Below are 14145 nucleotides of genomic sequence, written 5' to 3' on the forward strand. Positions count from 1 at the left end.
TTAAGCCATTCATTATCTAACGTGTCCATAGTCAATCCATGTTCCCACGTGTGAGCCTGCCAACTTATCTTACTCATTACACGTGTGAACTTATATCCTTCCACCTGAATTCCATGCTAACTCATTCACTCTTTGTTCACACAACTAACTTTGAGGAATCTTTATCCTCCATATCATTCCTTGACCTTGACAATCCTCGTACCTTACAGACATAAGAGCGTGCTTGGGCTTACACCTCACATGCCACTTGCTTTTTTCCCTTTTAATCTCCCAAATTGATCAAATCTTGTTGAGTTTTCAGTGTTATGCATTCAATACACGTATCTCAAATCCTATCCTCCATTTTTTTTTTATTATTGGAGTCTATTTAAGGTAAGTTTGTCTTCCCAAGTGATCAACTATTCACGAACTATAACCATGTTGCCATTATTTTAATCAATCATTTGCTATTCATCCTTATGTTGTTCATTTTTGCACATTCTAGTAAGGAGCACATCTCAAATATTATGTAGTTTGGATGTCTTAGTTTTATTTACATTATTATTTTACCTTCATTTTGTTCTATCGGAGTGTTGCCATTTATTTGAGCATTGGATTGTGTTATTGTTCTAATATAATTTTTAACAGCTCTTAAGAGGTACATATTTTTGATAACTTTGCTGAGTACTTAACCACAATACTCATTTTTATGATGACAACTCTTTTTTGACGGAGTTTGCTTATGTAGGTCTATGAAAGTTTAATGTAGGTAGACAGGAGTGAATACACAAGAAGTCTATGCTAGCGAATTATGTTGATCAACAGTTTCAACATCCAACAAATTGTTTTTGTGGAGGAACATCATGTGTATAGATGGTGTAGCAATATCCTCAAACCTTCTCATTTTGGGGTATGATGATAAATGCCTCTGTTCTCTACAATTTAAAAATACAATCATTACTATCATTCGTCAGTTGCTATGAACTATTGTGACTGCTTATGACTTCCCACTAGACACTTGAAATATATTTCAGTGCTCTAATTTTTAATTAAAATATTGGTATAAAGATAGCGGACGAAGATGAGCAGCTTTTATTCTAGTTTTGGTAGATGATAATATTTGTGGGTTCATGAGGATCGATAATCCTTTATTGAATAGTTTTAGGCTTGTGAATGCATCTTCGTTTGCTTGATTGTTGTGATTATTATGTGTTTGTTTGCAACTTTCATACCGAGTCAAGTCCATATTTTTGAAAACTATTTTCTTGCTTGAAAATACAATCCAATCTGGTATCCAAAAACAAAATCTGAAGCCAAGATTAGAACAAACATCATTCATAGTCTTAGAGCAAGCTTTGGCCAAATTATCTCACCTTTCCATTTTATCACCATAAGCTTATTTCATTATCCATGGTATGAACAAGTCAATCCCCTTTCATCTTATAGTCCATAATGCACACCCATTAACCTTTCAAACCTTAGTCCATCATCCCTATCCATACACATCCTTATTTTCCAAATCCATTTTAGCCTTTATCCATTATCCTTCCAAATCCATTATCCATTTCCCCTTAGCCCAACATTCTTAATCTGCATCCATTACTATTTTAAACATTAGTCCAATCTTCCTAGTCCTTGCACATTATTTTCCAAGTCCATTTAGCCCTTATGCATTATACTTCAAGTGTACATTCATAGGCCATTTTCCCCCAGTCTATATTCATTTTCTCTAAGTTCATTGTCCTTAATCTACATCCATGCCTCTACAATCCTTAGACAATTATCCGTAATCCACATCCATAATCCCTTAATGTTAGTCCAATCCTTACCATCCCTTGAGTTAACCCAAACCTTTAGAATTATGTCCTAATGACCTCATCCATATTAAACACTATTCCATCCCTTGGTCCATCCAAGTTAAACCTAAATCTCTACAAACTTTACTCCATTTCTTGGACCACATTAAACCAAGTTCCTTCCAAACCTTAATCCATATGCATCACCCTATGATTAAACCTAAATCTCTACAAACTTTACTCCATTTCTTGGACCACATTAAACCAAGTTCTTCCAAACCTTAATCCATATGCATCACCCTATGATAACCCAATCCTTTAGACTTTAGTGTTACTCACCTATCCAAAAACAGAACCAAAAACCAAGTTAACCATAGTTAATCCATCATCCAAATTGAATCAAAGGACATCTAGAACCATTAATCCTAGCCTCATCTTTGGAACCTTAGTCTTACCTACCATTCAAAGTAGTTTCAATCTCCCCAAAATCCTAATCCAAATCTTTGAGTTCAAGGGGCGTACTTTTTGTTGCTAATAAATCAAAATATTATTCTCCATCCAAATTAAGCCCCCTCCGTTGTACAACTTAATCCAAATATCACAACCTTAACTATCCATCAAAACTAAGTCAATATCATAAATTGCACCTATTTAGGATGAAAATGGAGCAAGGTAGGATTAGGACCAAGATCCACTTTCACACAAAGAATGAAATATGAAACCACAAAAGATGTGATTTGAATTTGACTAAATCTTGTCAAAGAGAGTCAAATGATACCTTAGAGATTCTACTTCTTTGTTGCTTTGGAAAGTGTGTGGATTTGAACTAGGATCTAAGTATGATGTAAATGAAAGCTTAAAAGGTTGTAACAGACTGATGCACAAAGAAAATCTTTGCAAAAGGTACATAATTGACTAGAAAATACAGAGGTGCACTTGTGATTGAAATCTAGACTAGGTCACCCAAAGCGTTCCGATCTTCTGACTTTTGCACACAAACTCAATTGTGACTTTTTGAGATCCTACACTTCGCTCCTCTCAAATCTAGTGTAGGGTTTTCCTATATTGGTTTTAGGTACTGGTCTGTATTTTGTCTGATGATGACCCTCCTATTTTCTTGTCTTCGCTAGAAAATTGTAGCTGCACACGAGGAGAAAAATAATGTTTGGGTGGTTTATAGGGGTTTGCCTAAGTCAAACCCCAAGTTTGGAATTAACCCTTGAATTGAATTGGAAATGCTTGAATTCATTATACCTTCAATAGGTGATGCAATGCTCTTAGGATAAGTCCTCCATGTGTTGATTCTTTAATATGATAATTCACATAAAGTCCATCATGAAAGCATAATAAAACTATAACTAAAGATGTCTTGATGTAAATTGTTGCTCCTTGAATCAGATTTTCTCTTGGAGAAGAATAACTGCTCTTGAATTAGACTAAAAATGCATTAATGAGATTATGAAATGAATTGAGAGGGATGCCTTAGATAGGGATTCATAATAAAATTACATTTAGGTCAACCTAGAATTATCATATTTTCGCACGGAGTTGGATTTGAATAGGACATGATCACCTTATTATTCTCCTACAATTCAGAGAAAAAAAACATCGGACTGAGATGCTAGGGGTGTTCCGATCTTGACAATTTCAACCCAACTTTTTAGGGATACGAGATAATAGGATCCAATTGTTGAAAATAAGTTTGTGGGACAATATATAATGTTTAGATGGGGGAAATGTATTTTGATTTTTGAAATGGGGTATGATTTATAATAAATCAGGATAATAAAAGATATAGTGCACACCTAGAAATAAGGGCCCAAATAAGAGTGATGATATATTAAAGTGGAATAAGACTCATAATATTGAATCGAGTGTTAGTTTAAATCAATAAAGGTCCTATAATGCCTAGAGGAATGAGAAATACTAAAATGAGTGGTATGAGAGTTGTGAAATTGGACACCCTAATTTAAGGTGTACAATTTATGATGCTACAACACCATATGCAATTTCACATTATACAACCCTTCACTTTACTTACAATCAAGAAAATTATGTATTTTAACCTTAATCCCCGATTTGATACATACCGCCCTGCATGCTTAATTTCTTGTCAGTTAGGTTTGGATTGCACTTGAACTCGAGCGTTTGTGCACCGTGCCAACCTCCTACGAATATCTAGGACTGTGTCAGCTATTGGGATGTTACACTTGTTGCATTTTGGTAGTCTAACACATTTTCCAACCTACATCGACTTCAAGGATCACTGGTTGTTGCTTAAACCATTTCATTTTATTTCCAAATCCACTTTTGAGCATTCAATCAACATTCTAGTTTGCTATCACTCCTCTTGCATTGCACAACACTCTCTTGCTTTCCTTTCACTTACAACGTTTCACATATGCCATTGTATCTTACCATTACTATTACTATCGCTCCTTGCTATTATACTACTATCATTCAAAGGAAACCAAAGTTACTCTGGAGTTTCTCATTGCTTATTGCACCTATAACCTATCCAACTTATGTGCTTAGGAGTGGTAATTCTTCGGGGTTATTTTACACATTGTCTTGATATCGTTAGCATTATTTTTGTCTTTTGGTCTCAATCTTGTCTAAAGCTGTCTGTGGAGGCGGAAACACCAAAATGGAGGTTTGACACAGAGAAACTCGTACACAGTTGCCCAACCTTTTCGTCTTGGTCTTATATGAGTAGTTATAGGTCGGGAGAGTTTTTAACCTTGCTAGAGCTATAAAAGCATCTAATGCTGACATATTAAAACTCTCTTTTGTCATTTTTTCAGTCCTTCATATTCACTATGCCTTTGGAAAGTAATACATAACATTCCATATTTTCTGTATGGTGGTTCTTATTCCTTGTTTGTGTAGGATGACAGCGCGTTACACTGTCGTCCTCAACTTGTGAGTTTGTCTTGGACAAAGACCTCATTGAGCTACCTAAGAGATCTTTGTGGTCTGTATTTTCAATTTTTGAAGGCCAAAGAGTTTAGTTAATTTATATGCTTGATTAAAACACATTTAGTTAAGCAGCAGTCAAACTTGAATGTTGTATTTATATGAAGGTTCATCTGACTGGAGGGTTGAAACTTGATTCTTTAGAAGGTTTGATTATACTTAATAGTAATTCACTTTTTGTACTCTACATTTTAGTGAACTTGATGTGAACTTGCCTTTTGCAAAATCTCTCAAACAACATTTAAACTTCAATTTTTTTTTCTTCTTTCTCTTGCATTCTCTTCTCTTGTTTTTTGAAGTTCGCATGACTACATGTTGATATAGTCTTCTATAAGCTTTACAACCTAGTCTACAACTTCTAGATACATAGAAAAAATTCGAGAGCTAGCTACGTCTAGATTGTTATAGTCCTACTAGACTTGGTCCGATGTTTTATGGAAATCCTAATCATTTTGGTTCTCAGCCGACAGTTTATGGGAACTCTTCTACTTCAGACTTTCAGCCTAATTCTCAAAAAAATTCTCCTCCCGAGTCCCTTAAAAGTCTCCTCCCACTATAGATCACGAGTCTGCTCTTAGGGTCCCCTTTGAGTAGGTACAATCTTCGGAGGAGAACTCGAGGGGTTTAGATTTTTTTTTTTAATTGTGACAATATATTCACCCAGGCCACCCCTACTGTTGATAATATGAGAGATCTGCTTGTGTCGGATCGTAAGGGCTTTGAGTTTCTTCGTGCATTTACCAACATTGTTGAGGTATATGTGCCTTCTTACACATTTGTCCTTCTCACCCTTAAGATACATGCAGATATCACTGGTCCCCATTTGAATGTCCCAATGCCTGAGGTGTTTGTGCATATGGTTAATATAGATCCTACCGTGAATCCTTTATCTCTTGATGGGAACAAAAATAATGAATATGTGAATCCTATTCTCCTGGAATTAACTTGTGTCAGAATATTTTGAAGTATCATGTCCCTCTAGTTAGCTCTACCATTCCATTTTCTACCATCTATGTATCCACTACTAATGTTTTCGCTGTGATTGGTAATCTGCTTCCACCTCCCCTAGTAGGCAATTTCGTTCTAAACACCCTATTGTAGAATAAGACCTAGATGTAGTCTCAACTTGCCAATCTAACAAATGTCACTACACAGTCATCGCTCGGTCCCTACTATTGTTGCAACTCTCTTGCCTTACATATCTTGAATGCACCAATGCCCCAAGGGATCGAGATTCTGAATTTTGAAAGTATAATGGTAAGGGTGATCCATAGTTGTATGCTAATCCTTTCACTGCACTTTGTAGTGATTTTCATCATCAGGACCATTTGTTAGTTAAACTATTCCTACGGTCCCTTAAGGAGACCATGTTGGAGTGGTTCTACCCATTGCCTACCACTATATCTATTCTTTTGATCAACTTTTGATCAACTTATGGATTAGTTCTTGTAAAGGTTTCAAGCAAAAATTAGCTCCAAGGTCACTATAGTGTATCTTATCCATCACAACAGTAGCCTAAGAAATAAGTTGGCTAATTTTATTTCTTGTTATCAATCTATATCTTCTTAGATTCCCTGTGCCCTCCATGACAATGACATTCAGAGAATGTTCATGGGAAGTCTCTAGCAGACGTTGAGGGAACAAGTGTCTTTGTTGGAGTTTTGTGAATTTGTGTACCGCACTTAGAGATTATCAACATACATTGACTTACTATGGTGCTTTTGCTTTATCCTCTTGTATCTATAATTTTGGAGTTGTCTTCTTTTGGAGGGTCCAAAAAGAACAAAGGAGTTGCCAATATAATCACTATTCCTCAAGCAACTAAAAAGAGTTTAGTCAGATCAAAACGTAATCAGGTCGTTACGAAGCTATCTGATTCTTATTCAAGTGTACTCCAAAAACTACTAAAGAATAATTTGATTATCCTTCTGGAGATTACATTTCTCCCTGATAAATTGCTATGATGCTTCCAACTTCTGCCAAGATCATTGAGTGCTTGTACATGACATTGAGCGTTGTGCATGTCTAATACACGTAGTCCAAGATTGACATAGATAGTGGTGCCCTTTGTGATACGAATTAAAAGTTCTAATAAATAATGAGTTTTTTAGATTTACGAAGATCGATTTCCTCCTCATTCTTTCAATTTTGTTATTGCTTCTTCTACTCCACCTAGTGATTGTTTATATGTGAACATGATGAATATCACTCCGATCTTCCCTCTAAGGCAGAAGGTTAAGGCACTTTATATTTTTCACACCTAATGACTTGTCATTCCATGGAGATCCTTCACCTCTGTACAATCCTACTCGAATTAATGATAATGTTGTTACTAGTGTTATCATTTTTATTAATGGGTTGCATAGGGTGAGATATGGCTAGTCAAAGGATACCATTCACACGCATGATGGTATTTCTCTACCCCCTTTGGGGTTTAATTATTTGTGTGGTGTTGTAGGACCTAAGGCTCTTTCTACTACACTTTTGTGATTCCAAAGTCTAAATTATTTAGAGTGAAGCTAGGCATTCCTTGGGTAGTTTTCATGGATGTTGTTGGCTCCATTTTTTACAAACATTTAAAGTATCCTCATGAGCGCATTGTGCAGACTATCTAGGATACTAGATATCAACAACTAGTGTCGTATAGGGACTTTTCTCTAGATCATTTTTGGCTTTCTTCAGTTGGACCCATTCTACCTTGTGGTGATTTGTTGTAGAAGGCTTGTTATAAATACAAAGGAGTTAGCATCAAATTTGGTTCATCTTGCCTCGTTTCTAGTTGCTTTTGTCGCTCCTCAATCTATTGCTACACAATAACATGCTTCATCCTCTTCCCCTTCTTCCTTGGGGGCTAAGGACAAAACCACTTCCATGAGTAGACTCCCTCATTCCTCTAAGATCTCACAACCTCTAGTTGTGCCTCCTATTTCTTCGACTATGCCTGACACAAGAAATGGAAATGCACCTATGTTGGCAATGTCAAATTTCCATGTCTTTAAGCTTCACATTCTTCCTGTGATCCCTTGTCCTAGTATGTATGGAAAGGTTTAAGTGTTTTTCAACTAGTTCTTCATGTGCAACACCTGCATCTCAAACCTTGAGGGCTTCTCCGGTTCCTTTGCCTGCTCCCAAATAAAAAAAGAGGAAAGGTACCTGTGGTTGAGGCAAAAGGTTCCTATATCTATGGCACCTCCTATTTATCGATTGAGCCTTCACTTTTTCTTATAATGGCTAAGAAGAAGGCTTGGCTTATGGAGTGAGATGTTACATAATCTTCTCAAGCTTTTGTCCCTAGTGTAAACATCATCAATGTGTGATGGCTTGGGAACATGAGGTTGCATTGAATATTGAGGATGAGTATTTTGTTTTAGCTCTTGAGTTTTCTTCTATTCTTGTTCCAATTTCTACTGTCCCTTTTGTCTTTGTTTTTGTTTCTACTCCTTTTATCTTTCTTCTAACTTATTTAAGAGATGCCATTGAACCTCACTCAAAAAGGGCACAATTGTTAATTGCTCCCTCCCTAGAGTCATGTCTTATCAACTTTGTGTTTGATGTTCCTCAATTTGTGTAGCCCATAGACATCCTTTATATGAAGGTTGTGTCTAGTGTGGATTTATCTGCTCTTCCTGCTTCTTCTTCGCATCTTCATCCTAGCTTCCTTGAGAAATTTCAGCCTAACTTGGTTGATATGAAGATTTCACTTCAACCTCTTAGGTATAAGTTGAAGTAGGGCCCTATTATTAAATTCTACTATAAAAATTTAGGTCCTTTGGCTTCTCTTTCTTTCTCTGTTCAGGTAGTTGAGGAGGCCCCACCTTCTTTGGAGTTTGTCACTGCCCCTCTTTCAAAGGTCAATGACGTGACTCATGTTTCATAGATTGTAGCCGAGTCACCTCACTTCTCTTGGGAGAAGTGTATGACTCTCTAGAGAATATTCCAATGTTGTCAACTATATTTACCAATTCCTTAACTCTTGACTCGGGAATTGGGGGATTGGAATGTTGAGGTAGCCTCATCCCTAGCTCTTGCAATAGGTGAGGTGCCTAACATCACTTTAGTTGTTGTCCCTTTGAGAGCTCAACCTCCTTCCCCTATTATCACGATTGGGAGGAGGATAATTTATTGGAGGTGATTGATTAGAGTACTTCCTATTCGTGTCTATAGATTATTGTTTGCTTGTATGTTTGTATTCCCCGTACTTTCTTGTATATTTGTGCTCTCTCTTGGAGGACCCAAGATTCCCTCGTAGGTGCTCAGATGTAGGGGATAAAATCTATTGTACACTTCTATTTGTATCACCATTCTTTTATTTTTTGTACATTGATTTTGACATTTAGGGATGATGGAAAGCATTATGGGCATTTAGGCCTTCTTCCATGTTGACCCAAATTTTTAGTTTTCCTTTGTCTTCATGAGCCCTTTCTTCATGATTCAAAAAATTTGGTACAATGTTGACAATTGATACACAATTATATATATAGATGCAATTAATATGAATCTTATCGACCTAGAATAATCAGATGCCCCTGTCTCTTCATTTTTTTATAATGTTGTGGATTCAATGTGCTATCTATTACAAGGTAGCATTTCATGGATACATTTAGCTATGTTTTCATGTCAGAACATCCGTTCTCCTTAGAATAACTTGCGCCCCTTTTTGTGTAGCAAAAGTCATTCTAAGGGGGGGATATCATATTAATATTATGAATTTGTTATCTTATGATTCTTTTCAAAATATGTCTGCATCCAACTATCTTGTCATCTAGCTTGGGTGCAACCCATCAGAATTTGTCTTTATGCACATCTTCATCTCTTTTCTGTGGTTGCTCTATAATATACTTTGTAACAATCATAGACCAATTGGATTGTCGTATGGCCCTTAGCATAACACAACTTGCTACCTATATTTATCAACTTTTTCTTGTATTTGTATAATTTTTGATGTCCAATTTCCACTTTCCACCCAATGTGATTGACTACAACTAACATGTTTATGGTGATACAAATTAACAATTTTCATGCAGTAATGACTCAAGTCTCTTCCTTGGGGGGCCACTCTACATGGATAGAACACTTTGTTTCCTCTTTATATATTTGGTATAACACTCTCATCTCTATTATCACTACTTTAGTTTGCATTCATTCTTGAACAATTGTGCTTGCTAAAGTAGGACTAAAATGAAATTTCATAAATTGCACCCTATGCAATTTCACATTATAGAACCCTTCGGTTTAGTTACAGTTAAGGCAATTCCGTATTTTAACCTTAATCCTTGATCTGAAACATACCTTGCCACCTTGCATGCCTAATTCTCCGACCTTTAGGTCTGGATTGCGACTAGACATATGCGCACCATGCTAGCATTCCATGAATATCCACAATTGTGTTAGGCATTGGGACATCGTACTTGCTGCATTATGGTAGTGTAATGTTGTTTCCAACCTACACCAATGTCGAGGATCATTGGCTATTGCTTAAACCATTTCATTTTACCTTCAAATCCACTTTTGAACATTCAATCAACATTCTTTTAGTTTGTTATCACTCTTCTTGCATTCTACAACACTCTCTTGCTTTCCTTTCTCTTATAGTGCTTCATATATGACATTATCTTTCACCATTAATATTACTATTGCTTCTTTCTGTTACACTACTATCATTCCAAGTAGATCAAAGTCACTCTGAAGTTTCTCATTGCTTAAATGCACCAACATGCTGTCCAACTTCTATGCTTGGAAGTGATAATTCTCTAGGGTTATATTTCACATTGTCTTGACAGTGTTAGCATATTGTTTGTTTATTTTTTATTTTTTGTCTTCTTATCTCAATCTTGTAATTCAGGTTCTTTTCAAAGAAAAAATGAGTAGCTTAAGTATGCACAATTGGCTAGGAAAAATAAGCCCCACCTCTACATAGGTGTGTCTTGATTATTTGTACCCTTGCATGAGGGTCCCCCATCCATATACACACCGTGCAATCTGAGAACTGAGTAGGGGCTACTTTCCCCCACAATCACTATGCTTGCTTCATTCCTGATTCTTGGTGGTTATTGTTGTGACAAAAGTATGCACCCTTGATGACCCAAGAGACCTTAGTCATCAACCTTGTGAAACATGGAAACAACCTCTCAAGTGTGGGACCTTGGTAAATGTGAGATTGAGTCTCCAGAGGAGGCTGAATTCCTCTTCAATCTGAAATGTAGAGTGTTGGACCAACCCAACACTAGTAAAACTAATCTTTGATCTGACAAGGAAATGGGAGAGAGAAAAGGGTTGCATTAGAGAAGGGAAATAGGGTTTGCACCCAGACTGAAATGATCCACCCCCACCTTTAGCTACACAAATCATTAACAAAACTGCTTGAAGATACACTAATTCCTATCTAAGTCTAGCCTTCTAAGACTTAGTCAAGGTTGTAATTCTTAAAAATGGCAGAGGAATGAACAATGTTCTCAGATGCCACCCTAAGAGGATTCAACACTATCACACATGTTGAGAAAACAAAAAAAAAAGATGCATTCATACAAACAGGTAAGAAAATGCACACATTTGCATAAAATGAAACTAGGTAAGGGAAGCTAATTTTATTGATGAGAGGCAAGGTGATTTTACAGTTGCAGAAATCATAGATTATTGCCAGAGAAAAGAGGAGAAGACCCCGAGAAAATTAAAAAAATGCCTTTATAGCTCAGACATAACTCTAGATTGAAGATTTGATGAAAACCCTAACCCTACTTGGGTTAGGTTACAAAATCTAAGAGAGGATAAAATGATTAGATTGGAGATTGATCTGATACCGTGCTGCATCAAGTTCTGGGAGCATCCTCTGCCTCTGGAAAAGTGAAAACCACTCTTTGGTCAAGAAAACCTTGCCGACAAGCATGGCCGAGCACATTTGCAGGGACAAAAAAGTCTCTATTCAGCATTGAAGAGGGCATGGTGGTGTCTAAAATTGGCCTGATGGAGTTACCTCTAATGTAATGGCGTCTAAAATCCGGTGGTTGGAAGAAAATCTGACCAAGATCGGGCGCCGACTGAGCAAAAAACGTCCTCGACCAATGGATTGACAACCACCATGCATAGAGAAATTAAATGACCACGACCACTGTGAATTTGAACCTTTGTCGTCGATCAAAAGCTCTTGCTCGCAGATGGACATGCAAGATATCTCCATGTAAGCACACTCAAAAGCCCAACAAAAGATTAAAACATCATCGTTGGATCAGGCTTTATGAAGATCCAATAGTCGTGGGTAGTTGACGTGGCACCTGGGTCCGCGCCATTCTGGCTGATTTTGATTGCCAAGTAGCCTTGCATTCTTACCCTACAACATCTCTGCGGGTCTATCTTTACCTCGCGGGATAAGACTCTCCGTGTTTCTGCTTCATTTCTTATCTCGCAACACTTTCACTGTCGGCTCAACCCTGGAGGATAAGTCTTTGCTTTTGTTTTTTCATGTTTGCCTATCCCACGACATCCTTTGCTATTTTTGTTTACCTCGCGGGATAAGCCCTTTGAGCTTTGCCATAATACTCCCTTATCCTGCGGGATGTCGTTGCCGCCCTAGAAATCTTGCAGGATAAGCCAAAAGTCCTCTTGTCTTCGATCCTTCTTATCCCGCGACGCTTTGCACTCCTTCATTTTACTTTGTGGGATAACGAGGAAACACATTTCTTGCATTGTCTTTATTATCCCGCAACGTCACTTGTGTTTTCGCTTTGTCTCATGGGACAAGAGTCTCTTTGACTACTCTTATTTTCTTATCCCGCAGGATCCCGCATATCACCTTTAAACTTTGTGGGATAAGCCTTCGAGCAATTTACCTTCGTTACATCGTATCCCACACGGCCCTGTGAACTTTTGTTCTACTTCGCGGGATAAGGGCAAATGCCCCGCTACTGCTAAGAGAAGACTGCCATCAGCCGGTGAGAGGAAAAGGGTAAACCAGCCCGCCATCGACCATTGATCCCGCAAGCTAGTAGACATAAGTGAGTTGATCGGCTGACCCGGTCAACTAAGAAATAAAATTAGATGCCCACCACTGCATATTGTCAACAAAGAAGAGTGCATAACACGAAGGTTATGCAGGAACGCATAACACACAGGTTATGCAGGAAAACTTTCCTCAGACTAGATCCTAAATTGACAGAAAAAGGTAAAAAATTATCATAATAGAGATCATATCATGTTTCACAAAGCTCATCCCAAATTAGGGAGGCCGTCTATTAAAACAGTTGGGGTTAAATATAGCTGTTCCCTTAAGTTACTACTATGTGTGTTTATGATGTTTCTTGGTATCCTAATTGAGCATATTTTTTGGGGCAGAGAGGTGTTGCTATTGGACAAAGGTGATTGGGCCCCTTGTGTTTTCACAGCTTGGAATTCTCTGGAGCTTATGGAGAGATCTCTGTCAAGCTCTCTCCTGGTTTATTGGTTGGATCATTACTGGGGTATTTTTTATTATTCTTGAATCGTTTTCCACTCTTCCTTTAGGGGGCAGACGTTGTCGAACATGAGAATCCAACGCATCACCTTTGTGAGCATCACCTAGATGCTGAGTGCTAAGTGTACCATTCATTCTCATGAGAGATGGGTTCTTGTGAACCACTACTCATGTATCATGGGTCAATGAGTTTGACTTGAAAACTAACAGTTGAATCCTGATAGCATTATCACAATTTGACTTGCTGTGGAAAAATGTCTCCTACTTCTGATGATAATCCAAATGAAGAGATGGTCCAAAATGCTGCCCATAGAATTGTAGGGCTCCAAATACCAAAAATGAGATTGGAACTTTCTCCCCCTTTCTCACCCTAGAGGCTAGAAGAGGAGCCCTTGCGGAAGAGCTTGAGGGTGGAAGTGCATGAAAAAACTATCGGCGCCGGTGGGGGAAATCAGGGAATCCACCAACGCCAATACTGGAGTATTATTAAGTACACCTCCCACTAAACCCCTTAGAATAGTAGGGGCCCATTATAGTCATAGTTGGCCCCAGGAAAAATGGTGGAAAAAAATCTATGGGGAACGAACCTCGCAGGAGGTAGAGGAGCAGGCTCATCCCCACCTCTTGGCTGAATCGAGTATCGAAAGGACTAGTTCCAAACTCCCTAATTACCGTCCAGGGTAGGCCTCTCTACTTGAGGAAATAAGCAGGTGACAGTTCAGGGGGCTTACCACCTGCGCCTAGGGGCTCTCTCGGTGATTCATCGATTGTGACCAGAAGGTAGTTGGCTGAGGCAAAGTCCTACACAATTGCCCAACCCTTTTGCTATGGTCTTATGTGTGTAGGTATAGGTAAAGAGAGAGTCACCAACCTTGCTAGAGATACATAAGCATCAATCGATGCCATATGAAAACTCTCTTTTATCATTTAATCTTATTTAGCATTTATATT

Source organism: Cryptomeria japonica, chromosome 9 (genome assembly GCF_030272615.1).
Source record: "Cryptomeria japonica chromosome 9, Sugi_1.0, whole genome shotgun sequence".
Taxonomy (NCBI): Eukaryota; Viridiplantae; Streptophyta; class Pinopsida; order Cupressales; family Cupressaceae; genus Cryptomeria; species Cryptomeria japonica.